Source organism: Tachysurus fulvidraco, chromosome 3 (assembly GCF_022655615.1).
Source record: "Tachysurus fulvidraco isolate hzauxx_2018 chromosome 3, HZAU_PFXX_2.0, whole genome shotgun sequence".
Lineage (NCBI taxonomy): Eukaryota > Metazoa > Chordata > Actinopteri > Siluriformes > Bagridae > Tachysurus > Tachysurus fulvidraco.
Window position 1 is genome coordinate 3320865 of NC_062520.1, and position 24322 is coordinate 3345186.

Below are 24322 nucleotides of genomic sequence, written 5' to 3' on the forward strand. Positions count from 1 at the left end.
GTGTGTGTGTGTGTGTGTGGTGTATTTGTGTGTGTGTGTGTTGTGTGTGCGTGTGTGTGTGTTTGTGTGTTGTTGTGTGTGGCGTGTGCGTGTGCGTGTGCGTGTGTGTGTGTGTGTGTGTGTGGTGTGTCTGTGTGTCTGTGTGTGTGTCTGTGTGTGTGTGTGTGTATGTGTTGTCTGTGTGTGTGTGTGGTTGTGTGTGTATGTGGTGTGTGTGTGTGGTGTGTGTGTGTGTGTGCAGTTGTGGTGTTTGGTGTGTGTGTGTGTTTGTGCGTGTGTGTGTGTGTGTGTGTTTGTGCGTGTGTGTGTGTGTGTGTGTGTGTGTGTGTGTGTGTGTGCGTGTGTGTGTGTGTGTGTGTGTGTCTGTGTCCGTGTGTGTGTCTGTGTGTGTGTGTGTGTGTGTGTGTGTGTGTGTGTGTGTGTGTGTGTGTGTTACTGTGTCAGTGTGTGTGTGTGTGTGTGTGTGTGTGTGTGTGTGTGTGTGTGTTACTGTGTCCGTGTGTGTGTGTGTGTGTGTGTGTGTGTGTGTTGTGGTTTTCTCATAAATTACATTACAGGTAGAAATGATGACTATTTTATCCTAAGTCAAAGTTTTTGTTATCTATCTATCTATCTATCTATCTATCTATCTATCTATCTATCTATCTATCTATCTATCTATCTATCTATCTATCTATCTATCTATCGATCTATCTGTCTGTCTGTCTGTCTGTCTGTCTGTCTGTCTGTCTGTCTGTCTGTCTGTTTATCTATCTGTCTATTTGTCAGTCTGTCTGTCATTGTTGTTTTACATAATTCATTTCAACTGAAAAACGAAAGTTTGTTTTGTGTTTTTTTTCCCCGAATTGATCAAATCTAATTGAATCATCTCCAACAAACAAAAACATTTTTTAGTTTAGAATTGTGTGTGTGTGTGTGTGTGTGTGTGTGTGTGTGTGTGTGTGTGTGTGTGTGCTTGTGTGTATCCATGGTTTCCTGGCATCTCATCCAGTGTGAATTCTTCCACCTGGCACCCAGTATTCCTGGGAACGTCTCCAGGTCCAGCAGCCCAGAATAAAGTACTTACTGAAGATGAATGGATGATAAAACAGCACAAAGTTTTTTTTAATGAAACAATTCTGAAATTATTTCCCAACTTTTCTGTATTTATTTTTCAAAACAGTAAAACAATCATTTCAATTCTAATGACAATGTAGAGTTTTGTTTAGTAAACACATTTCTGTAGAAGTGTGATGTGCTGGTCGTACAAGTAATGCGGCTTGAGACGAGAGAAGAAATAAAGAAATTACAGAAAAGGTGAAAATGTGGACAGGTGAAAAGGCGAACAAGTGGACAGGTGAGGAGGTGAGAAGGTGGACATTTGAACAGGTGAGAAAGTGAACAGGTGAGGAGGCAAACAGACGAGAAGGTGGACAGGTGAGGAGGGGAGAAGGTGGACAGGTGAGGAGGCAAACAGGCGAGAATGTGGACAGGTGAGGAGGGGAGAAGGTGGACAGGTGAGGAGGCAAACAGGCGAGAAGGTGGACAGGTGAGGAGGGGAGAAGGTGGACAGGTGAGAAGGTGGACAGGTAGACAGGTGAGAAGGTGGACAGGTGAGGAGGTGGACAGGTGAGAAGGTGGACAGGTGAGAAAGTGGACAGGTGAGAAGGTGAGGAGGTGGACAGGTGAGAAGGTGGACACATGAGGAGGCAAACAGGTGAGAAGGTGGACAGGTGAGGAGGGGAGAAGGTGGACAGGTGAGAAGGTGGACAGGTGAGAAGGTGGACAGATGAGGAGGTGGACAGGTGAGGAGGTGGACAGGTGAGGAGGTGGACAGGTGAGAAGGTGGACAGGTGAGAAGGTGGACAGGTGAGAAGGTGGACAGGTAAACAGTTGGACAGTCGAACACATTTGGATAACAGCAGGTTTTAAATCCAAACACTGAGATGAGGTCATTTATCAGAACTCATACTTTATTTTACTAAACTATAGTTTTATATATTTATATATATTTCATTTTATTCTCTTTTTTAATTTTCTAATTTATTTTATTGTTTATGTTTCTTTGGGAAATTGTTGTACATTTTAGTACATTTTAGTACATTACATCACACATATAGGAGACAAGTAAAGAACCTTGATCTGTTAGATATCTCTTAGCAGAATGCTAACATCCTCTCTCTCTCTCTCTCTCTCTCTCTCTCTCTCTCTCTCTCTCTCTCTCTCCCTCCCTCTTCTTCTTCTTCTTCTTTTTTTCCTTTTACAGGTGTGCCGAATAACGTGGGTCCAGTGAGTAAGTAACTAAATCTTGTGCAATAATCCGAGGCAGTGCATGACGCTTGGCTTTCGCTCCTCAGGTCCACTTGGTGTCCGATATTCATTTCTGAAATAGATCGGATAGATTGGATATTAGCGTTAAAGGAGGACATAAGAGTAAGAATACTGATATGTTACAGGTTGGCATTCATGAGAAAGTTTACAGAGAAAACACAGGAACAGACACTTAGGGAGCAGGTTTAAGGAGTGATTCTAGGGGCTAAAGGTTTAGTGGTGCGAAAATAAAATAAACTAGGGGGGGGGGTTCTTTACGTTCTGTAACGTTGTAACGTTCCTTAATGAGAAAGGTGACAAGAAAAAAAATAAAAACAATGACTAACAGAACAATTGCTAATAGCATAAACAGGAAATACCATGACCATGTATGGGAAGTGGAAGACGAAAAGGGTCATTTGATGCACAGTGTTTGCAGGGTCGATAGAAACAGAATCGGTTCGGATTTGACCCTTAAAGGTCTTCTTGGGTTTCTATATTCTTGTAATATAGAATTATTGGAGAGTTTTATTTGTATTGCACTTTTAACAGTTCACATTGTCTCAAAGCAACTTTAGATAAGTATAGAAACAGAATAAAAAAATGTAATGTTTAAAATTAAATTAATCTAAATCTTTAGCAATTTTTGTTTGTTTGTTTGTTTGTTTGTTTGTTTGTTTTTACAATTTGGCTGTAATTTAGTTTAAAATAACCGTACTGTAGATAGAATCGACTGTCATTCTTACATTTTAAGTCTAATTTACAGTAAATGAACTGTATTTTGGACAGAATTGGGATTAAAACACAATCTTTGGGCCAAACTGGCTGGAGTTTGAACATATACACCATAGTTTCATCCAAATGTACTGAAGCTTTTATATTTAATAAAACAAATCATTAATTATTAGTATTATTATATACAGTATTATGTAGAAGTGTTATGGTCCAAAGTGACCCCTCAACTTGTACTGTATTTTAAACCGAAGAAATATATATTTATTTCTATCCATACATCAAACATCTAATCCAAAATACGGCTTTTATCTGTAAGATTCTCTTTCAGTATATATACACAAATATCATTTGTGTGTGTGTGTGTGTGTGTGTGTGCGTGTGTGTGTGTGTGTGTGTGTGTGTGTGCGCGTGCCTGTCTGTATATCTGGGTGTGTGTGTCTGTCTGTCTGTGTGTGCGTGTGTTTGTGTGTCTGGGTGTGTTTGTGTGTGTGTTTGTGTGTCTGTCTGTGTGTGTGTTTGTGTGTGTGTCTGTGTGTGTGTGTGTGTGTGTGTGTGTGTGTGTGTGTGTGTGTGTGTGCGTGTGTGTGTGTGTGTGTGCGCGTGCCTGTCTGTATATCTGGGTGTGTGTGTGTCTGCCTGTCTGTGTGTGCGTGTGTTTGTGTGTCTGGGTGTGTTTGTGTGTGTGTTTGTGTGTCTGTCTGTGTGTGTGTTTGTGTGTGTGTCTGTGTGTGTGTGTGTGTGTGTGTGTGTGTGTGTGTGTGTGTGTGTGTGTGTGTGTGTGTGCGTGTGTGTGTGTGTGTGTGCGTGTGTGCGCGTGCCTGTCTGTATATCTGGGTGTGTGTGTGTCTGCCTGTCTGGGTGTCTGTGTGTAATTGTGTGTCTGTGTGTAATTGTGTGTATGTTTGTGTGTCTGTCTGTGTGTGTGTGTTTGTGTGTCTGTCTGTGTGTGTGTGCGTGTGTGTGTGTGTGTGTGTAATTGTGTGTGTGTGTGTTTGTGTGTGTCTGTGAGTTTGTGTGTCTGTCTGTGTGTGTGTTTGTGTGTCTGGGTGTGTGTGTGTGTGTTTGTGTGTTTGTGTGTCTGTGTGTTTGTGTGTCTATCTGTGTGTGTGTGTGTGTTTGTGTGTGTCTGTGTGTTTGTGTGTCTGTCTGTGTGTGTGTTTGTGTGTCTGGGTGTGTGTGTTTGTGTGTCTATCTGTGTGTGTGTGTGTGTGTGTGTGTTTGTGTGTTTTTGTGTCTTTGTGTGTCTGTGTGTTTGTGTGTCTGTCTGTGTGTGTGTTTTTGTGTGTCTGGGTTTGTGTGTCTATCTGTGTGTGTGTGTGTGTGTGTGTGTGTGTGTGTGTGTGTGTGTGTGTGTGTGTGTGTGTGTGTATGTTTGTGTGTCTGTGTGTGTGTGTGTGTGTGTGTGTGTGTGTGTGTGTGTGTGTGTGTGTGTGTGTGTGTGTGTGCGTGCGTGTGCCTTCTTCAGTGAGGGAAATGACATAACAATTTACTTTCATTTATTAAGCCTGACGGATTACACAAAGTCTCATGTGTGCACTTTTTGTTCAACACAAGTTAATTACAGCTTAGTGTAGCTAGCTTAGCGCCATCGATGTGCTTCTGTCAGGTGATACCGAAGCCCCTTGATTTATTTTATTCATTTTTGATCTATTATTAAATTATATATTTACTTAGAGAACTATATTTCTATATATACTTATATATATTTTTTCATTTTGTATTATAAATAAATAAATGGGGTGTGCGCGCGCGCACACACACACACACACACACACACACACACACACACACACACACACACACACAGGCACTTATTGAAGCTCGAGCCGTCTCCACGAGCTCGACGAGGAAAAGGTCATTTTAATATGAGCAATGCGGCATTATCTAGTCCAGCCGGGGGCCTCGAGTTACAGCAGCTGGGAGGCTCAATAGCAGAACAGCAGCCAGAGAAATATTGAGCGAGTCAAAGTGCATCTAGAGACCAGCTGTTTCCACATCAAACCACCTTTCTCTCGGGGATTCTTCTGGATCTTTCTCTGCAGGGTGCGCAAACACGCCTCCGTTCTCCACACGGAGCACAGATTCAATTCCGGCCCTTCGCAGGAGTCGTGTTTGTTCCTTTTTTACCCGTCACAGAAAATCGCTCTGTAATAGCACCGGTCTGGTAAATATCCACCTTAATAATGTGGGGAAGTGAAGGATAAACCTTAAAACCGCATATCGGGTGGAGGAGCGAGATCGTGTTTACTGACCCAATTCTATTTTAAATCCGAGTGAGAAATCTATGCGTTGTGATCGGCACGCTCGGGCAGATAATTAGCTCTCTCCCTCACAGCCAGGCCCCGGGGCCAATCAAATAGCAAGATCTAGGGGTCAAATGTCATGAGGAAAGATCAACCTCATCGTCATGTTGAATAGATTTTTCATTCATTTCATATGTAACATCGTTTTATAAACTGTCTGAATAAGTAATAAAAAATAATACTCATTATGTCGCTTTGTAGAAGCCAACATTCTGTTTTCTTATTTAAGCTTAGACAAAAAGATATCAAGAGTAACTCTAGGGCTTTCGAGCCACATGCACCAAATTCGGATATGTTTTAGACCCTCGTCACACGTTTATTGCTATTACTTTTCTAAGCGATCCGAGTACCGGTACTTCCGGTACCGGGTCTCAAAATGACATTTTTTCCCATAGACTCCCATTATAAAATTTGGAGGTTTATAACTCGGCAAGCTTTCGAACTCTCTACACCAAACTCGGCCAGATCGTTTAGGGTGATACTCTGAACAAAGGTTTAAATTGGTGTACCGACTGGCCTTTCGGTTGTGTCGCAGCCCCGCCCCCAATATATAAGCAAAATCAAAAAACTTTTTTTTTTTTTTTACAACATGGACATGTGACATATCAAATCACTCAGAACAATGAGGGGAACTTCCTCACGGTTATTCTGATGATGTCACGTGACGAGACGTGATGTCATGTGAAAATAAAAAATTTGCACAACATGGGCATGTGATATCAAAACACTCAGCACAATAAGGCCTCCAAATGTTTTGGCCCCCTAGCGCTCCACTAGATTTCACAAGTTTTATGTCCACTTGCCTCTAAAAGTAACACTGACCCTTATGTCCACTTGCCTCTAAAAGTAACACTGACCCTTATGTCCACTTGCCTCTAAAAGTAACACTGACCCTTATGTCCACTTGCCTCTAAAAGTAACACTGACCCTTATGTCCACTTGCCTCTAAAAGTAACACTGACCCTTATGTCCACTTGCCTCTAAAAATAACACTGACCCTTATGTCCACTTGCCTCTAAAAGTAACACTGACCCTTATGTCCACTTGCCTCTAAAAGTAACACTGACCCTTATGTCCACTTGCCTCCGAAAAGCACCAGCCTTTGCGAATACTTGCCTCGTCAAAGCCAACATCAAAGTTTGTTGCGACGAACTTTACACATAGTTTAAATTTAGTTCAGATCTCAGACTCGATTTCTAGTAAATATTATATTTGAAACTGAAATTTCTGTTTGTTTGTTTTCTTTTTGATGAATTCGAATTGTCCGCGATAATATATGCTAATTTGTCGTCTTATTTTTAAAAAGGTGTAAAAAAATGAAAACATCTTGTTTTAATTCCGTCTTTATAAAAGTTCAAGTTTCGGATAGACTTACGCTCTGTGTCCATGACGACGGACGACGTCATAATACGTTTAAACGACAGATTAAATTTGAATTGTTGTTTTAATAACAAACCAACAGAACAGAAATCAGTGAATGAATCAGCGATTGTTTTGCCCCCGGAGCAGATAGAGCGTAGAGACGAGGACGAGTCTCGTTTATGAGCTCCGTAACTGACTGTACCTCAGATGATAAGACAGACTGATGTGGATGATGGACGATGCTGATAATCACAGTAAGATCTGGTGACCTGATGTAAACGGAGCTTTCTGTACGATTTAACTGTAAAGATGGTGCAGTTTTTTTTTTATCAGGTCAGAAATGTAGAGGCTTTCTGGTGTCAAGGAGAAAGTTCAGGAAAGTCTGTAGTTGTAGAAATTTAGTTGATAGATTACGGTCAAAAAAAATGATAGGTCTGGACTTCAAAATCACTCAGTAACATTAGTGTATGAAGAAAAGTACTGTACAGTAGGAAGGAAGGAAGGAACTTAGGAAGGAAGGGATTTAAGTGAAGGAGGGAGGAAGAGAAGGAACAAAGGAAGGAAGGAAGGAAGGAGAGATGGATTTTCTTTGTATGTAGAACTCTATATAAAAAATAATTTTAAAGGATTCACTGAAAGGAGTTCAATAGGGTTCTTCCAGTCTAAGGCCTTGTTGTTGTTCTTGTTGTTGTCGATCTTCTTCTTCTTCTTCTTCTTCTCCTTCTTCTTCTTCTTCTTTTCTTTTTCTTTCTCTTCTTCTTCTTCTTCTTCTTTGTCTTTTTCTTCACCTTCTTTGTCTTCTTCTTCACCTTCTTCTTCTTCTTTTCTTTTTCTTCATCTAAGTTCTTCTTTTCTTTTCTTCTTCTTCTTCTTCTTCTTCTTCTTCTTCTTCTTAACAAATTTAGACTACAAAAATGTACCAAATTAAAACTTAATATAAACGTATTACTACACAAACGACAGTTCTGTGTTGTGTTGGATGTAAAATCATTTCAGTTTTCCACAAACGGAATCATCTCTTTGATCTTTTCTGAAATTTTCTTCAGTTTATTGCCCTCAAGATAATGCAAATTCTAATAATTTTTATTTATTTGAATGAATAACTGAAGTGATCGACAGGAGCCAACAATAAAATAAGGTATAACATTGCTACTTGAATTTTGTGAGGGAAAAGGTTCTACTGGCCACGTGCACAACCCCAGGGCTCTATATAGATATGGTGAATAAAGCTGTAGTTAATGAGAGAAAGATCTTTGTAGTACTTGATGCTGTATTATGATCTGTCTATATCTGTCTAAGCCAAGGTTTCTGGAACTTTCTTAAAAGCTTCAAATATTTCTGAAATACTTGTGTAGAGAACACCATGATGTGTGTGGATGAATACAAACAACCTGAAAGTCTTAAACAAACTATGCTAGAGAGTTTAGGACATAGACATGAGGATGTGAGAAAGAAATGAATGACAGAGGACAACCAAGTGGACGTCCTTCCATTCTCCCAGTCTTTCACCCTCCATTACTGTTTGTGTGTGTTGTGTGTGTGTGTGCGTGTGTGTGTGTGTGTGTATCTTTGTGTTAGTTGCATGCGCTGCTGTGTTCTTTCCATGTTCTCCCTTGAGCCGTTACCGTCGTTCATCCACATGTTCATGTACACGTTCATCCACACAGCCTGCTATTCCACCAACACTTATTAAACATCTTATGCCTTTGCAAGTACAAATGTTCTACCTGGGAATGAATTCTCGCTAAAATGAAAAACGTTCAAGTCAGGACAAGCTAATCGAACACTAATTTGTAAGTTTATAGGTGTTCCTACATCATAACTGTGATATCAGTGCAATGATAAGTGTAGAAGTAATTCATTAATTAATATTTGCTCACTTTGCAATGAGGAAGTTGGTAAAGGGGTGCCAATACATTAAGCAGCTTTCACATACAGGTCTTTTAAACGATGCGTTTTTTGCAAATGAATAAAATATTATAATTTCCCAGAATTTATTTAGGATTTTTATTTATTTATTTATTTATTTATTTATTTATTTATTTATTTATTTATTTAAAGTGATTTATATCTATGACAGTACAAGCCACAGGGCCGTATTCAGAGTTTTGGCTTAGGTTAGAATGCGGCGTCAATATTTTTTAACGTTCCTTGTATTCAGAGTCGGGTCGCACACGTGACTGAGTTAAATTTCTGGCTGTTGAATTCAGATTATTAAAAACACCTGTGTGGAGTTTACATCTCTAAGGCTTCTGTATGTTACTTGAGTTAAAGTCAATTAAATTTAATAAATATTATATAATGAAAGTAAATAAATGAAAAAATTTCAGGGTTTGAAAATGCAGACTGGATAAATAAAAGTGTTTTTTTTATTGTTTCTTTTTTATTCAAAAGTATTATTATTATTATTGTTATTATTATTATTATTATTATTATTATTAATAATAATAATAACAATAATAATAATAATTGTTATTATTATTGCTATTATTATTATAACAACAACAACAATAATAATGTTATTATTATTATTATTATTATTATTATTATTATTATTATTATTATTATTCACAGACTTCTGCCTTTAAAATTCAGGTTATTTAAATGACCTGTGTGGAATTTATGCCTCTGATGTTTGCAGAGGTTTTGTGTGTAGAAGTCACCGCCTTTATTTAATTATTTTTTTTTTTCCTGTCAAATATATAATACTGCATGAATGATCTGTAATGAACCCCATTAATCTCTGGGTTTAACCGAATCACTTGTCCTTCTAAAACAGCTTCAAAAATAGCACTTGATCCAGTATGTAGTCTTACAGTATATATATCTCATTTTATGTTGTCTTATATAATGACATATATATATATATATATATATATATATATATATATATATATATATATATATATATATATATATATATATATATATATAATTCCAACAGGTAGATTTTAATTATTTTACAACACTTAATACATTCATTCATTCATTATGACTCCAGCATCCTTTATACAGCTTTAAGTGTCATGTGGCACAACCACAAATTACACTCATACAGTCCACATCCCTTGAAGCTGTCATTGACCTCAAGGATGCCGGATGAGTTCCTCAGTTTCAGTCCTCCAGTGTTATGGAAAAGGAATTTTATTTATTTATTTATTTATTTATTCATTCATTCATTCATTCATTCATTCATTCATTCATTTATTCATTTATGCATTTATTTATTTATTAATTTTCACAGCCGTTTATTTACAGTGTAAATACAGCCAAGATGATCACTATGTCGGTGGAAAAACAAAGGTTAAGAGAGGACGGATTTATCATCCAGCCTCACACGCGCACACACAAACAAACACACACACACACCAATCAGTCACCGATTGTTTTCTCACCAAGCTTAGTATGTGTATGAATGTGTTTACTGAGCAAAAACTCAACCCAACACTCAGCCTGAGCTACAGTACAGACAGGCAGCCGAGCGATTGGCGTCCTAGAGGACAGCGAGATTACACTCGAGCATGTGTGAACCCGCCGATGGAAAAAAAATAGAAAATAAATGAACACTGCAGTTTCTTTGTAAGCATAATTGAATTCCTTATTGACTTTTCTCAATTCTATCTCCCGCTTATTAAGCTTTGCCGAGACCTGCCTATTGTGGGTATTAGGGCAAAATTAATATTTTAAGACGCTGTACAGGATTGCATTCCATTAAAGGAGTGGCGCTGATTAAACGCAGTCGCTCCTCTTTAAGATGATTTTACCTGTTTTTTTTTTTTTAATTTTCACACAACAAAAATAAACAAAGCATACAGGCGTGTGAGCATCGGAGCTAATCAGGTTCTAATTCAGCTTCGGAGGAATTCATTTGTTTCATTTGTTTTTTTGTTTTTTTTCGGCCTGTGTTTTCCCGTCTTCGGGTCCTCGGGGGAATGTAAGCGTGACGAGAGCGTTACAGAAAGCTATACGACTGAAATACTCATCCATATGCTCAGCGTTTTTGAGAGAATGAGGTTGAATGGTTAAGTGTGTCCTCTCTGCTCTCTGCACAGTTGGTGTTTCTTTTTCCTTTAGATTCAGCTGCTAAACATAAGCGTCTGCACTTCCAACACTTTCCTGCATTGATTAATTACTTAGTCCTGAAACTCTTTCTTGGCAAGAAAAATGTTTCCATTGATGTCCATTACTTTTTAAAAGGCCCTTCTTAGTCGGTGTAATCCAGCACTAGATAATTTTATTACTTTATTAGATCTATACTCACCATGTTTTTAGAGTTTTAAGTACATGCTAACTGTCAACCTGCCCAGTTTTTCATTTTGATGTGGGGGTTTGTGGTGCTAGCTAGTGGGCGTTGCCAGAAAATGACCTGGGAGAATCCTTCAAGGGATCCTTCAAACAACTTTGCTATATACTGTACCTTAGCTTACCTTACCTACCAATGCTAAATGACTTTGTATATATATATATATATATATATATATATATATATATATATATATATATATATATATATATATATATAGAGCTAAGGTATATAACTTTGCTATATACCATAGCTTACCTTAGCTTAGCTATATATAATACATTTAGCATACTCTACTAGCATGAAAAACAAAATGTAATAACACAATTAGCCAAAGATTTGATGTTTCAAATCACTAATTTACTGGTTAAATATTTTTAAGGGTGTATGCACTTCTTAATTTGAGAGCATGTAAAAAAAAAGGAGAAAAGAATGAGTCCGTCTAAAGGAAAGAAGACGTTAGCTTGCACCATTCACATGTTTTTTTTTTCAGTATTAGCATTACCTATCCATAACGCTTTATTACTTTGACATCAGTTATAAGTTTTATTTGTTTTTATTTTACATTTTACACTTTATAATCAAAGCTTGAACTAAAAGAAAATAAGTTCTCTTGCACCCATGAATCCATCGATCAGGTGCATCATATAATAAAAGAAACATCACCTTAAACAAGAGCAGGATTTTCTCTCACTGCACTGGTAGCATAAAACCACATACTGGGGCTCAGGCATGAGGAAATTCATGATTATTAGCTCACAGTGACTGAGAGTTTGGACAGAGTTGTTTTTTTTATGCTACTGAGCTTGACAGGAGACTTCTTCATCCCTAGCCGTCTAGCATTTCCGCCCTCTCTTGGAGGAAATGAAGAATTGTATGTAATTACGAAGATCCGTCATTAGCGCCCACCGGCGCCTTCTCACTCTGCTAATTCATTGTTATTCTTTCTTCCAGAAATGTCGCGTAATTAGATATCGATTGAATAATCGATTTGATGAATTGAAGTGCAGGTTTTCTAAATATAGAGGCAGACGTTGTGCAAGGCATGCAGATCAACATAGCGATCTCGACTAGCGTCGCACAAACTCACTGACGCTAGGTCATTCCCCTCTTCTCTTTTTTCATCCCATCTGATGCCAAGAAAGCCATGAAACATATCAAATTACATACAATGAACATGCGCGACTGGTTTTGGGATGCATCTACTGCTTGTTTTCTGTCAGGTTTGGCGGTTCCCTGTCGTGCAAGAGAGTTTTGCAAAACCCAAGCCATAGCTGTGTGTGTGTGTTTAGCCATGTCTGTGTCCACCTGGTCCAACCTAGATCCATTTTTAGTGCATCTGATTGATCACACAATAAGGTCTATTCTAACAACTCCTCGTCTCTCCTGATTGCATACAGTCCGGCAGAATGTTTCATCTCTAGGTGTTGCTAACCGAAATCAAGGTAGGATACACTTCCAACTCAGACAAAATACTGTTTCCTTTGTTTATTTATTTTTTTCTTTTTTACCCCCAGATCTGCCACACACAGCAGTCTGTACTGAGTTGAATGAAATCACCAGAGATTCAGCCTGCCAATTTTTAGTAGGGGTTCTTGTTTGCTGTGCTGTCAGGCGAAAGTCTTGACAACCTCCAACTGGTCAAACTTGTTTTTGCTTTCTTCCTTCTGTCTCACTCCTGCACGAGGCACTCTGACAAGTCTGAAAGCAGCAATGAGATACAGCTATACGAAACAGCAGACCTCTTTTCCTGCACAGACACACACACATACACACTTGCTCCAGTTTCAGCACACTTTGAGACTTCATTATTTTGCAGGGGGACTGTGCAGAGTCTCGATTTTCTTTTCAGCACAGATAAAGAATAGAGGAAAAATGTAACAAGTGCAGCAAAAATCTTGGAGACATTTGGTTTGTAGGGTGATGGGGGTCAACTATAAAAGTTTGGTATAAAGAGTGTAGGAACACTGAACATAAAATAGGCCATACCAGTTAAGCAGGTGTTTGGGGTGTACTGTGAGGTCAGTGGTAAAGAATGGGTACATATGGTCGAGACATCACAAAGAACTAAAGTAATTATCATCAGTGACTATAATAAAGGGGGTGGTTTATAGTGAAGGAGGTGGTGGTATTGTGTAGCAGTTGGTCATTAGTCAATATGTAGGGTGTCAGGATTAATCCTAACAATGGGTGACAAAGACATACGAGTTGGTTGTGATGGATGGGTAGTGTGGGGTATAGGATGTAAGGTTATTCTAAAGAATGGGGGTTTAGGATGTTGGTCAATAAAGATGGGTGAGCAGAGTGTCGTGGGAAAGATCATGAAGAATGTGTTTCGGGGTCAGTGTTTAAGGGTTTTGTTTGTGTTAACCATGAACTGGTTACAGGGGGCACGGGGGTGTTCATCAGAAAGAGTTGGTGTTTAGTTGTAGGATTGATCATTAAAGGATCTATGTTTGGTCAGGAAGGATAGGTGTCTAAGTTGTAGGTGCTGGTCAGTAAATGTAGATTTATAAGATGTAGAGGTTGCAATTACAAATGGGGTTTTGTCAATAGAGTTTTGTTGTTAGAATGTAACGGTTGAATTGTAAAGATGGGTTTTCAGGGTCTAGGGGGTTGGTGAAGAAGGATGGCTTTGTAGGCTGTAGGGGTGGTTCAGGAAAGAGGAGTTTGTAAGATGTTGAGATTTGTTAGAAGAGGCTGGTTTATACAGTGTAGGGATTTGACAGTAAATATGGGTTTGTAGGGTGTAGATATTGGTCAGCAAAGATTGGTTTGTAGGGTGTAGAGGTTGGTCAGGAAGTATGGGTTTGTATGCTGTAGGGGTGGTTCAGAAAGATCAGTTTGTCAGGTGTTGGGCTTGTTGTGAAAAGATTTGTTTGTAGAGTGTAGGGGTGGTTTAGAAATGGTAGATATGTTCAGTGAAGGGGTTGTTCAGAAAGGATACGTTTGTAGAGGTGGGATAGAAAGGATTGGTTTCTATAATGAAGGAGTGTTTAAGGAAGGTTGGGTTTGTAAGGAGTAGGGTTTGGTCAGTAATGATCAGTTTGGTGTGGTGTAGGGTTTGGTGAGGAATGATGAGTTTGTAGGGTGTAGAGTTTGGTGAGGAATGATGAGTTGTAGGGTGTAGGGTTTGGTGAGGATGAATCAGTTTGTAGGGTGTAGGGTTTTGGTAAGGAATGATGAGGTTTGTAGGGTGTAGGGTTTGGTCAGGAATGATGAGTTTGTAGGTGTAGGGTTTGGTCAGATTGATGAGTTTGTAGGGGTGTAGGGTTTGGTCAGGAATTGATGAGTTTGTAGGGTGTAGGGTTTGGTCAGGATTGATGAGTTTGTAGGGTGTAGGTTTTGGTTGAGGAATGATAAGTTTGTAGGGTGTAGGTTTGGTACGGAAGTGATGAGTTTTGTAGGGTGTAGGGTTTGGTCAGGAATGATGAGTTTGTAGGGTGTAGGGTTTGGTCAGGATTGATGAGTTTGTAAGGAGTAGGGTATGGTCAGGATTGATTAGTTTGAAGGGTGTAGTGTTTGGTCAGTAATGATGAGTTTGTAGGGGTGTAGTGGTTTGGTCAGGAATGATGAGTATGCGGTATGTAGGGTTTGGTCAGGAATGATGAGTTTGTAGGGTGTAGGGTTTGCTCAGGAATGATGAGTTTGTAGGGTGTAGGGTTTGGTCAGGAATGTTGAAATTGTAGGGTGTAGGGTTTGGTCAGGATTGATGAGTTTGTAGGGTGTAGGGTTTGGTCAGGATTGATGAGTTTGTAGGGTGTAGGGTTTGGTCAGGAATGATGAGTTTGTTAGGGTGTCGGGTTTGGTCAGGATTGATGAGTTTGTAGGGTGTAGGGTTTGGTCAGGATTGATGAGTTTGTAGGGTGTAGGGTTTTGTCAGGTTTGATGAGTTTGTAGGGTGTAGGGTTTTGCTCAGGAATGATGAGTTTGTAGGGGTTAGGGGTTGGTCAGGATTAATGAGTTGGTAGGGTGTAGGGTGTTGGTCAGGAATGAGGAGTATGCGGTATGTAGGGTTGGTCAGGAATGATGAGTTTGTAGGGTGTAGGGGTTGGTCAGGAATGATGAGTTTTGTAGGGTGTAGGGGTTTGGTGAGAATGATGAGTTTGTAGGGTGTAGGGTTTGCTCAGGACATGATGAGTATGCGGTATGTAGGGTTTGGTCAGGAGTGATTAGTTTTGTAGGGTGTAGGGTTTGGTCAGGAATGATGAGTTTGTAGGGTGTAGGGTTTGGTGAGGAATGAGGTTTTGTAGGGGTGTAGGGTTTGGTCAGGATGATGAGTTTGTAGGGTGTAGGTTTGGTCAGGAATGATGAGTTTGTAGGGTGTAGGGTTTTTGGGTCAGGAATGATGAGTTGTAGGGGTGAGGGTTTGGTCAGGAATGATGAGTATGCGGTATGTAGGGTTTTGGTCAGGAATGATGAGTTTGTAGGGTGTAGGGTTTGGTCAGGAATGATGAGTTTGTAGGGTTTAGGGTTTGGTCAGGATTGATGAGTTTGTAGGGTGTAGGGTTTGGTCAGGATTGATGAGTTTGTAGGGTGTAGGGTTTGGTCAGGAATGATGAGTTTGTAGGGTGTAGGGTTTGGTCAGGATTGATGAGTTTGTAGGGTGTAGGGTTTGCTCAGGAATGATGAATATGCGGTATGTAGGGTTTGGTCAGGATTGATGAGTTTGTAGGGTGTAGGGTTTGGTCAGGAATGATGAGTTTGTAGGGTGTAGGGTTTGGTCAGGAATGTTGCGTTTGTAGGGTGTAGGGTTTGGTCAGGATTGATGAGTTTGTAGGGTGTAGGGTGTAGGGTTTGGTCAGGATTGATGAGTTTGTAGGGTGTAGGGTTTGGTCAGGATTGATGAGTTTGTAGGGTGTAGGGTTTGGTCAGGAATGATGAGTTTGTAGGGTGTAGGGTTTGGTGAGGATTAATGAGTTTGTAGGGTGTAGGGTTTGGTCAGGATTGATGAGTTTGTATGGTGTTGGGTTTGGTCAGGATTGATGAGTTTGTAGGGTGTAGGGTTTGGTCAGGAATGATGAGTTTGTATGGTGTAGGGTTTGGTCAGGATTGATGAGTTTGTATGGTGTAGGGTTTGGTCAGGATTGATGAGTTTGTAGGGTGTAGGGTTTGGTCAGGATTGATGAGTTTGTATGGTGTTGGGTTTGGTCAGGATTGATGAGTTTGTAGGGTGTAGGGTTTGGTCAGGAATGATGAGTTTGTATGGTGTAGGGTTTGGTCAGGATTGATGAGTTTGTAGGGTGTAGGGTTTGGTCAGGAATGATGAGTTTGTAGGGTGTAGGTTTGGTCAGGATTGGATGAGTTTGTAGGGTGTAGTCATGAATGATGAGTTTGTAGGGTGTAGGGTTTTGGTCCAGGATTTATGAGTTTGTAGGGTGTAGGGTTTGCTCAGGAATGATAGTATGCGGTATGTAGGGTTTGGTCAGGATTGATGAGTTTGTAGGGGTGTAGGTTTGGTCAGAATGATGAGTTGTAGGGTGTAGGGTTTGGTCAGGAATGTTGAGTTTTGTAGGGGTGTAGGGTTTGGTCAGGATTGATGCGTTTGTAGGGTGTAGGGTTTGGTCAGGAATGATGAGTTTGTTAGGGTGTAGGGTTTGGGTCAGGATTGATAGTTTTGTTAGGGTGTAGGGTTTGGTCAGGAATGATGAGTTTGTAGGGTGTAGGGTTTGGTGAGGATTAATGAGTTTGTAGGTGTAGGTTTGGTCAGGATTGATGAGTTTGTAGGGTGTAGGGTTTGGTCAGGAATGATGATTTGTATGGTGTAGGGTTGGGTCAGGATTGTGAGTTTGTATGTGTATATGGTTTGGTCAGGATTGATGAGTTTGTAGGGTCTCTTCTGATGATATATTGCTCTTGAATTATTGTGGTGTTTGTGTTTTGTTTAAATAATGTATTATCATTTGTATGCACATTCATAATTTGGTTATTCATCTTAGTTTTTACTCTTTATTGAGAAAACTGTTTTAGCTATGCATGAGATAATAATGCTTTGGAAAACATAGAGTTCTAGAGAGAAATTGTCCCAGTACTAAATACTCCACAGACCTATAGTCTCTCGAGCTTGGCTTGTGGGAAATATAAAGTGCAATTAAGTGCATTTTTATACCTGAATACCCAAAAAAATGTTGAGTTTAATGTAATCTTATTCTAAATACTATGTATTATAGGTATAATATACAAAATCCCAATTTTGACTCATTCATCATGAAAAGAACTCCCGAAAGAGGAAAGCTGTAAATAATGTTTCACGTGTACAGCATGTTGGCATATCACACTCACATTGTCACTGTCTTGTGTTAAAATATCTTTTAAAGTCATAATAAGAATTGATTTATGTCTAATTAATCATGCTTCATTTAATTATTTATGTTTGTTTGTTTGTTTTTTGTTTGTTGTTTTGTGTTCTCTGTAATATGTGCAGTAGCTCCTCAGGTTGATTTGCCCACCGTGTCCTCCCGTTCAGAGAGGTAGGAGTTCAAACAGATTCATTACAGATATTTTACTGCGAAAGTTCTACTGTATGAATCTGAAATTAATCCTGTATTTGCAATCAAAACTTACCCTGCGATTTTCCAGTTCCTTTTTCTTTTGTTTGTTTTTTTACACACCTGAGTGAGCTCCTGACTGTGAGAGTGGGCTAGTTGGATGAATAAGGTGTGTCACTTAAAGGACTCGTAAATAGCGCTTTAATATTTGGCTCCAAAACCTTTATTTGTTACTGAATGACAGATGTTCCTGAGTGCACATGTGGAGTTCATCAACTAATCTCAAGGTGCTGTAGGTCTAGGGGCATTTTCACATTTCTTGTATGAAGCACAAAGTTTGTGTGCTTTTCCGGAAGCGCTCGCATTGATATCATATGCAAACATCATACACAGCGTCTCATGTGGCAACTGAACCAACATGCTAAGAGACAGCACTTGTAAAAAAAAATTTCCCACAATCCTCAATTTTCAAAGAATAACAAGTCTTTTGCTTTCAACCTCCTCGGATCTTTCAGTATGATGTAGGAGACTCAGCTAGTAAAAATAAAGTGGCACACTAAAGCATTGTATAATATTGTTTAGCTGTTTGATCCCATGTGAATCATAAATTTGTCATAAAGAAGAAAGAAAGAAAAGAAAGAAAGAAAGAAAGAAAGAAAGAAAGATATAAGGTTGAATGAATAAATAATATGAAGAAATGTATAAAAAGTCATAATAGAAGACAAGAATGAAAAGAAGTGAAAGATAAAGAAAGTGAAAGGAGAAAAAGAGAGAAATAAAGGAACAATAATTATGAATATGATTAAGAATTATGAATAATTAAAAAACATATAGAAAGCTGTATGTGTGTGTGTGTATGTATGTGTATGTGTGTGTGTGTGTGTATGTATGTTTGTATGTATGTGGAAAAAAGGGGAAAGGGGAAAAATAGAGATAAGGGATAAAAAAGGAAGAAGAGAGATGAGAGAAAGAGAAGGATGTAGATGTATAAGCAGTGTGTTATTGTCTGAGTAAATAAATCACTGTTGAGTCGATTGAAAAGTTTCAAATCTGAACTGACATTAGGGTTAGTGATGAAATACAAAAGCTGGTGGTCATGCACTCAGGATCATTAGATATCCTCAAGCTCTGTGTGTGTGTGTGTTTGTGTGTGTGTGTGTGTGTGTGTGTGTGTGTGTGTGTGTGTGTGTGTGTGTGTGAGAGAGAGAGAGAGAGAGAGAGAGAGAGAGAGAGAGAGATGGATTGTGAATGACTGACACATCCAGGCAGCTTTGGACTTGCCGCTTCACTCTGTGGACTGTCTGGTTGTGTGTGTGTGTGTGTGTGTGTGTGTGTGTGTGTGTGTGTGTGTGTGTGTGTGTGTGTGTGTGTGTGTGCGCGCGCGCGCGTGTGTGCGTGCATGCATGTGTGTGTGTTTGTGGGGGGGGGCGGGACCTGACCTCAATCTGGATCCTGATAATGAAAGCCCTGCGCACAAACACAGACAGAAATGTGGTGACTTCACCAAGCACACTCAAATTGGTACACACACCCACACACACCCACCCACCCCCCCCCCCACACACACACACACACACACACACACACACACACACACTTAATCTGACTGGGGTCTAGTGCTCTGATTGGTCAAGATTGAGCTAAGGGGTGAGATTACTGCTCAAAGCTTTAAAAGCTTTTAACTTCATTTGTATTAAACAGAGAAAAAGAGAGAGGAGAGATGGAGAGACAGACAGAGTCAGAAAGAGAGAGAGACAGAGAGAGACAGAGAGAGAGAGAGAGAGCAAGCAAGGTGAGAGTGACAAAAGAGAGAGGAGAAAATTGGTGAATAAAAAAAGGAAAAAGACAAGAAAGAAAGAAAGAAAGAAAGAAAGAAAGAAAGAACTGGTGAAATGGACAGAAAGAAAGGTTTGCGAGTAAGAGAGATGAGAAGAGAAGTGATAAGAGAGAGATCTTGTCTTATCTCCTCACACTTTGATGGTTTGTGAATTCTCTCGTCTGCTTTTCTTAGTGATATTTTTTGTGCATTATTCCGGTCTATGTATAAAAATCCGAGCGGAGTCGAGTGGAGTCGAGTCAGACCCCTCCCCCATTCCCGATCTGTGTCTGGTGCGAAACTGGGACGAGTCACGATTCTGTTCTGAGGGAAACTTTATTGAAGATGAATAGATGCGAAATATTTCCTTTACTCCAGATAAGGACGTGTGATTAGTCAGAGTGCGACTGATAGACAGAATCAATACAGCCCCGGCGACTGGGCTCGTCTGATCTAGGGAGGATAGGTACAGTAGGGCACAGCGCTTCTTATCTGTGACCTGGAAAGCTTTGTTATTTTGGGATGTATGTAGGGACTGGAACATGGGGAATGTAGGGCTGCCTGCCGGAGCTCCAGCTCCTGTGTGCCGATACCCTGCTTTATTATATTATCACCAGAGCGGGTTTAATAAACCACCTCAGGTTACACTGTTAATCTTTCTGATAAGCCAACAGGGATCCAGTCATGTGACTAATATACACAGTCATGTGACTAATATACACAGTCATGTGACTAATATACACAATCATGTGACTAATATACACAGTCATGTGACTAATATACACAATCATGTGACTAATATACACAATCATGTGACTGACAGTTTGAGCTGAAATCAAAAGTGATGTTTAGTGTAATCTAATCTCACTGATAGAAAGAAAGAAACAGAGAAAAAGAAAGAAAGAAAGAAAGAAATAGAAAGAAAGAAAGAAAGAAAGAAAGAAAGAAAGAAAGAAAGAAAGAAAGAAACAGAGAGAAAGAAAGAAAGAAAGAAAGAAAGAAAGAAAGAAAGAAAGAGAAAGAAAGAAAGAAAGAAAGAAAGAAAGAAAGAAAGAGAGAAAAAAGAAAAAGATAAGAAAAAGAAAGAAGAAGAAGAAAACGAAAGAAGAATAAGAGAAAGAAAGAAGAAAGAAAGAAAGAAAGAGAGAGAAAGAAAGAAACAGAGAGAAAGAAAAAAGAAAGAAGAAAGAAAGAAAGAAGAAAGAAAAGAAAGAAGAAAGAAAGAAAAAGATAGAGAGAGAGAAAAAGAAAGAAATAAAAGAAAGAAAGAAAGAAAGAAATCGAAATAGAGAAAGAAAGAAGAAGAAAGAAAGAAAAGCAGAGACAAGACCCTAAAAGAAACCCTCCCTCCCTCCACCTCCGCTACCCTCACATCCCTCATCCCTCATACGCCACATAGCCGCCAGCCCTCCACTCAATAGCCTCAAAGCCGCAAATCAAAATACACCCTCAATACATAAACTACTCTCAAACAGCACTACCGATCAGGAAAACGAATACAGAAACATCAAAGAAATATAGAAAATAAAATATACAGAAAGAAAGAACTGAAAAGATAGGCACTAATACAGTGTATGTTTATGTATTAAGAAAAAAATGAAGAAAAGAATGAAAACGAAGTGAGAAAGAGAGAAAAAGAGAAAGAATGCTAAAATAGTTTCTCGGTACTCGTTCGGTCCTCAGCATCGTACACAGATCTGAGAAACTCTTCTGTTTAGAAACATAACTGCAGGAGATTTAATTAATTATTTTTGTTTAATTCTACCTGCTTTCTAAAGAAGATAATTGGTTGTGATTAGAGCACAGTAACGTTTCTACACTAGTGTTATAACAAACTCAACTGGATGGAATTTTCAATCCTACGTGGTTGAAGATTGTATCTAATTGTCTTATTGTGTAACACTTCCTCCATGTTCCTCTTTTCTTCATCATCAGCATCATCATCATCAGCATCATCATCATCAGCATCATCATCATCATCATCTGGTAACGTGTGCTCAAACATCAGCGCCTTGCTAACATACTCACACATGCGCTTTCTCTTGGTTCTTGAAGCATCCTAACCGAGCATGCGTATACACACACACACACACACACACACACACACACACACACACACACACATACACACGCACGCGCGCGCTTAGACACAGTCATGATCCAAAGCACCTTGCTGAGACATAAACACACATTATGACTCCTAAGGCAATCAACATCTGTCTTCCTAAATTTAACAAAGCTAGCGTGTACACACACAAACACACACACACACAAACACACACACACACATTGAGCACACACACACATGCACACACACATTGAACCTTAACCAATACCATTGCTTTATCGTGAGTCTTAAAGCGACCCGTCATTCTGCATTTTTTGAGCCAAGCATGAGCCGTGGCAACACACACACGCACACACACACACACACACACACACACACACACACACACACACACACACACACACACACAACTGGCTTACAGACCCGGTCCCATTTCTCTCCCTGTGTGCAAGACTGCGAGTGTTTCGGCCACTCGAACCGCTGCAGCCACATCGAGCTGTTAAACATGGTGATTTGCGTGAGCTGTAGGCACAACACTAGGGGGCAGCACTGTCAGCTCTGCAAGGTGGGCTTCTACCGCAATGCTTCGGCCGAGCTCAACGATGAGAATGTGTGTATAGGTCAGTGGGCCTTTCGCTCCATCTCATTATGCCATCTCACTCACTCACTCTCTCTCTCTCTCTCTCTCTCTCTCTCTCTCTCTCTCTCTCCCTCTCTCATCTCTCTCTCACACACACACCACACAAACACACATGCAAAGCTTAGCAACATGCTTACTGTAGCATCACTAAGCATCACAGCCTGTCACTCATTACCTGGCTGTAAACCCCGCCTCCTCATCCCTCCTCATCCTCACTCTCACTCTTGAACACTTCTTCTCATGTGTGCATCTCTGTAGCTGTGTGACTGAGAGCAACATTTCTGCAGAAAAATGTACAAATGAAAAGGGCCTGTGTATGTGTATGTGTATGTCTGTGTGTGTGTGTGTGTGTGTGTGTGTGTGTGTGTGTGTGTGTGTGTGTGTAGTGTATACAAAATATCACATTGTTTATAGTAACATAATTACCTAGACAGTGACACTTTACAGGATCTGTACAGCTAATACTAATAGCACTGCTAATAGTTATATAACAATAAAAACAAGAGTAAGATTAAGACTAATGATAAAAGTAACAATAGCAACAATAAAAGCGTTTGTGTATCTAATATAATGTAATAACAATATCATTTCTAGCAATATAATAGAAATATTATATCATTATCAATATAATAATATAATCATTGTAACTAATTCTCTTTTTTTTGTAACAGGGAGATAGTAATAGTAATATACACTAACAGTAAACGTATTGACAGTATCAGTGAGTGTTATAACACTAACAGTAATAGTAGTGACAGTAACAGTGAGTGTTATAACACTAACAGTAAAGTAGTGACAGTAACAGTGAGTGTTATAACACTAACAGTAATAGTAGTGACAGTAACAGTGAGTGTTATAACACTAACAGTAATAGTATGACAGTAACAGTGAGTGTTATAACACTAACAGTAATAGTATTGACAGTAACAGTGAGTGTTATAACACTAACAGTAATAGTAGTGACAGTAACAGTGAGTGTTATAACACTAACAGTAAACAGTAGTGACAGTAACAGTGAGTGTTATAACACTAACAGTAATAGTAGTGACAGTAACAGTGAGTGTTATAACACTAACAGTAAACGTAGTGACATAACAGTGAGTGTTATAACACTAACAGTAATAGTAGTGACAGTAACAGTGAGTGTTATAACACTAACAGTAATAGTAGTGACAGTAACAGTGAGTGTTATAACACTAACAGTAATAGTAGTGACAGTAACAGTGAGTGTTATAACACTAACAGTAATAGTAGTGACAGTAACAGTGAGTGTTATAACACTAACAGTAATAGTAGTGACAGTAACAGTGAGTGTTATAACACTAACAGTAATAGTAGTGACAGTAACAGTGAGTGTTATAACACTAACAGTAAAAGTAGTGACAGTAACAGTGAGTGTTATAACACTAACAGTAATAGTAGTGACAGTAACAGTGAGTGTTATAACACTAACAGTAAACGTAGTGACAGTAACAGTGAGTGTTATAACACTAACAGTAATAGTAGTGACAGTAACAGTGAGTGTTATAACACTAACAGTAATAGTAGTGACAGTAACAGTGAGTGTTATAACACTAACAGTAAAAGTAGTGACAGTAACAGTGAGTGTTATAACACTAACAGTAATAGTAGTGACAGTAACAGTGAGTGTTATAACACTAACAGTAATAGTAGTGACAGTAACAGTGAGTGTTATAACACTAACAGTAATAGTAGTGACAGTAACAGTGAGTGTTATAACACTAACAGTAATAGTAGTGACAGTAACAGTGAGTGTTATAACACTAACAGTAAAACGTAGTGACAGTAACAGTGAGTGTTATAACACTAACAGTAAAGTAGTGACAGTAACAGTGAGTGTTATAACACTAACAGTAATAGTAGTGACAGTAACAGTGAGTGTTATACACACGAAACGTAACAGAGTGACGAGTACAGTGAGGTATAACACTAACAGTAAAAGTAGTGACAGTAACAGTGAGTGTTATAACACTAACAGTAATAGTAGTGACAGTAACAGTGAGTGTTATAACACTAACAGTAATAGTAGTGACAGTAACAGTGAGTGTTATAACACTAACAGTAATAGTAGTGACAGTAACAGTGAGTGTTATAACACTAACAGTAATAGTAGTGACAGTAACAGTGAGTGTTATAACACTAACAGTAATAGTAGTGACAGTAACAGTGAGTGTTATAACACTAACAGTAATAGTAGTGACAGTAACAGTGAGTGTTATAACACTAACAGTAATAGTAGTGACAGTAACAGTGAGTGTTATAACACTAACAGTAATAGTAGTGACAGTAACAGTGAG

The 24322-nt window shown here is 39.1% G+C and overlaps 1 protein-coding gene and 1 long non-coding RNA gene across 8 annotated transcripts in view; both read left to right on the plus strand.

Annotated features, from left to right (window-relative positions):
* Window positions 1–12437, plus strand: part of LOC125140900 — a 25025-nt gene extending 12588 nt beyond the window's left edge. The window contains exons 2-3 of the long non-coding RNA XR_007140217.1: window positions 2246–2272; window positions 12393–12437. This is a non-coding gene — a long non-coding RNA (uncharacterized LOC125140900). The remainder of the gene's footprint in view (window positions 1–2245; window positions 2273–12392) is intronic.
* Window positions 1–24322, plus strand: part of ntng1a (netrin g1a) — a 197376-nt gene that overhangs the window by 52442 nt on the left and 120612 nt on the right. The gene's annotated exons all lie outside the window — the stretch shown is intronic.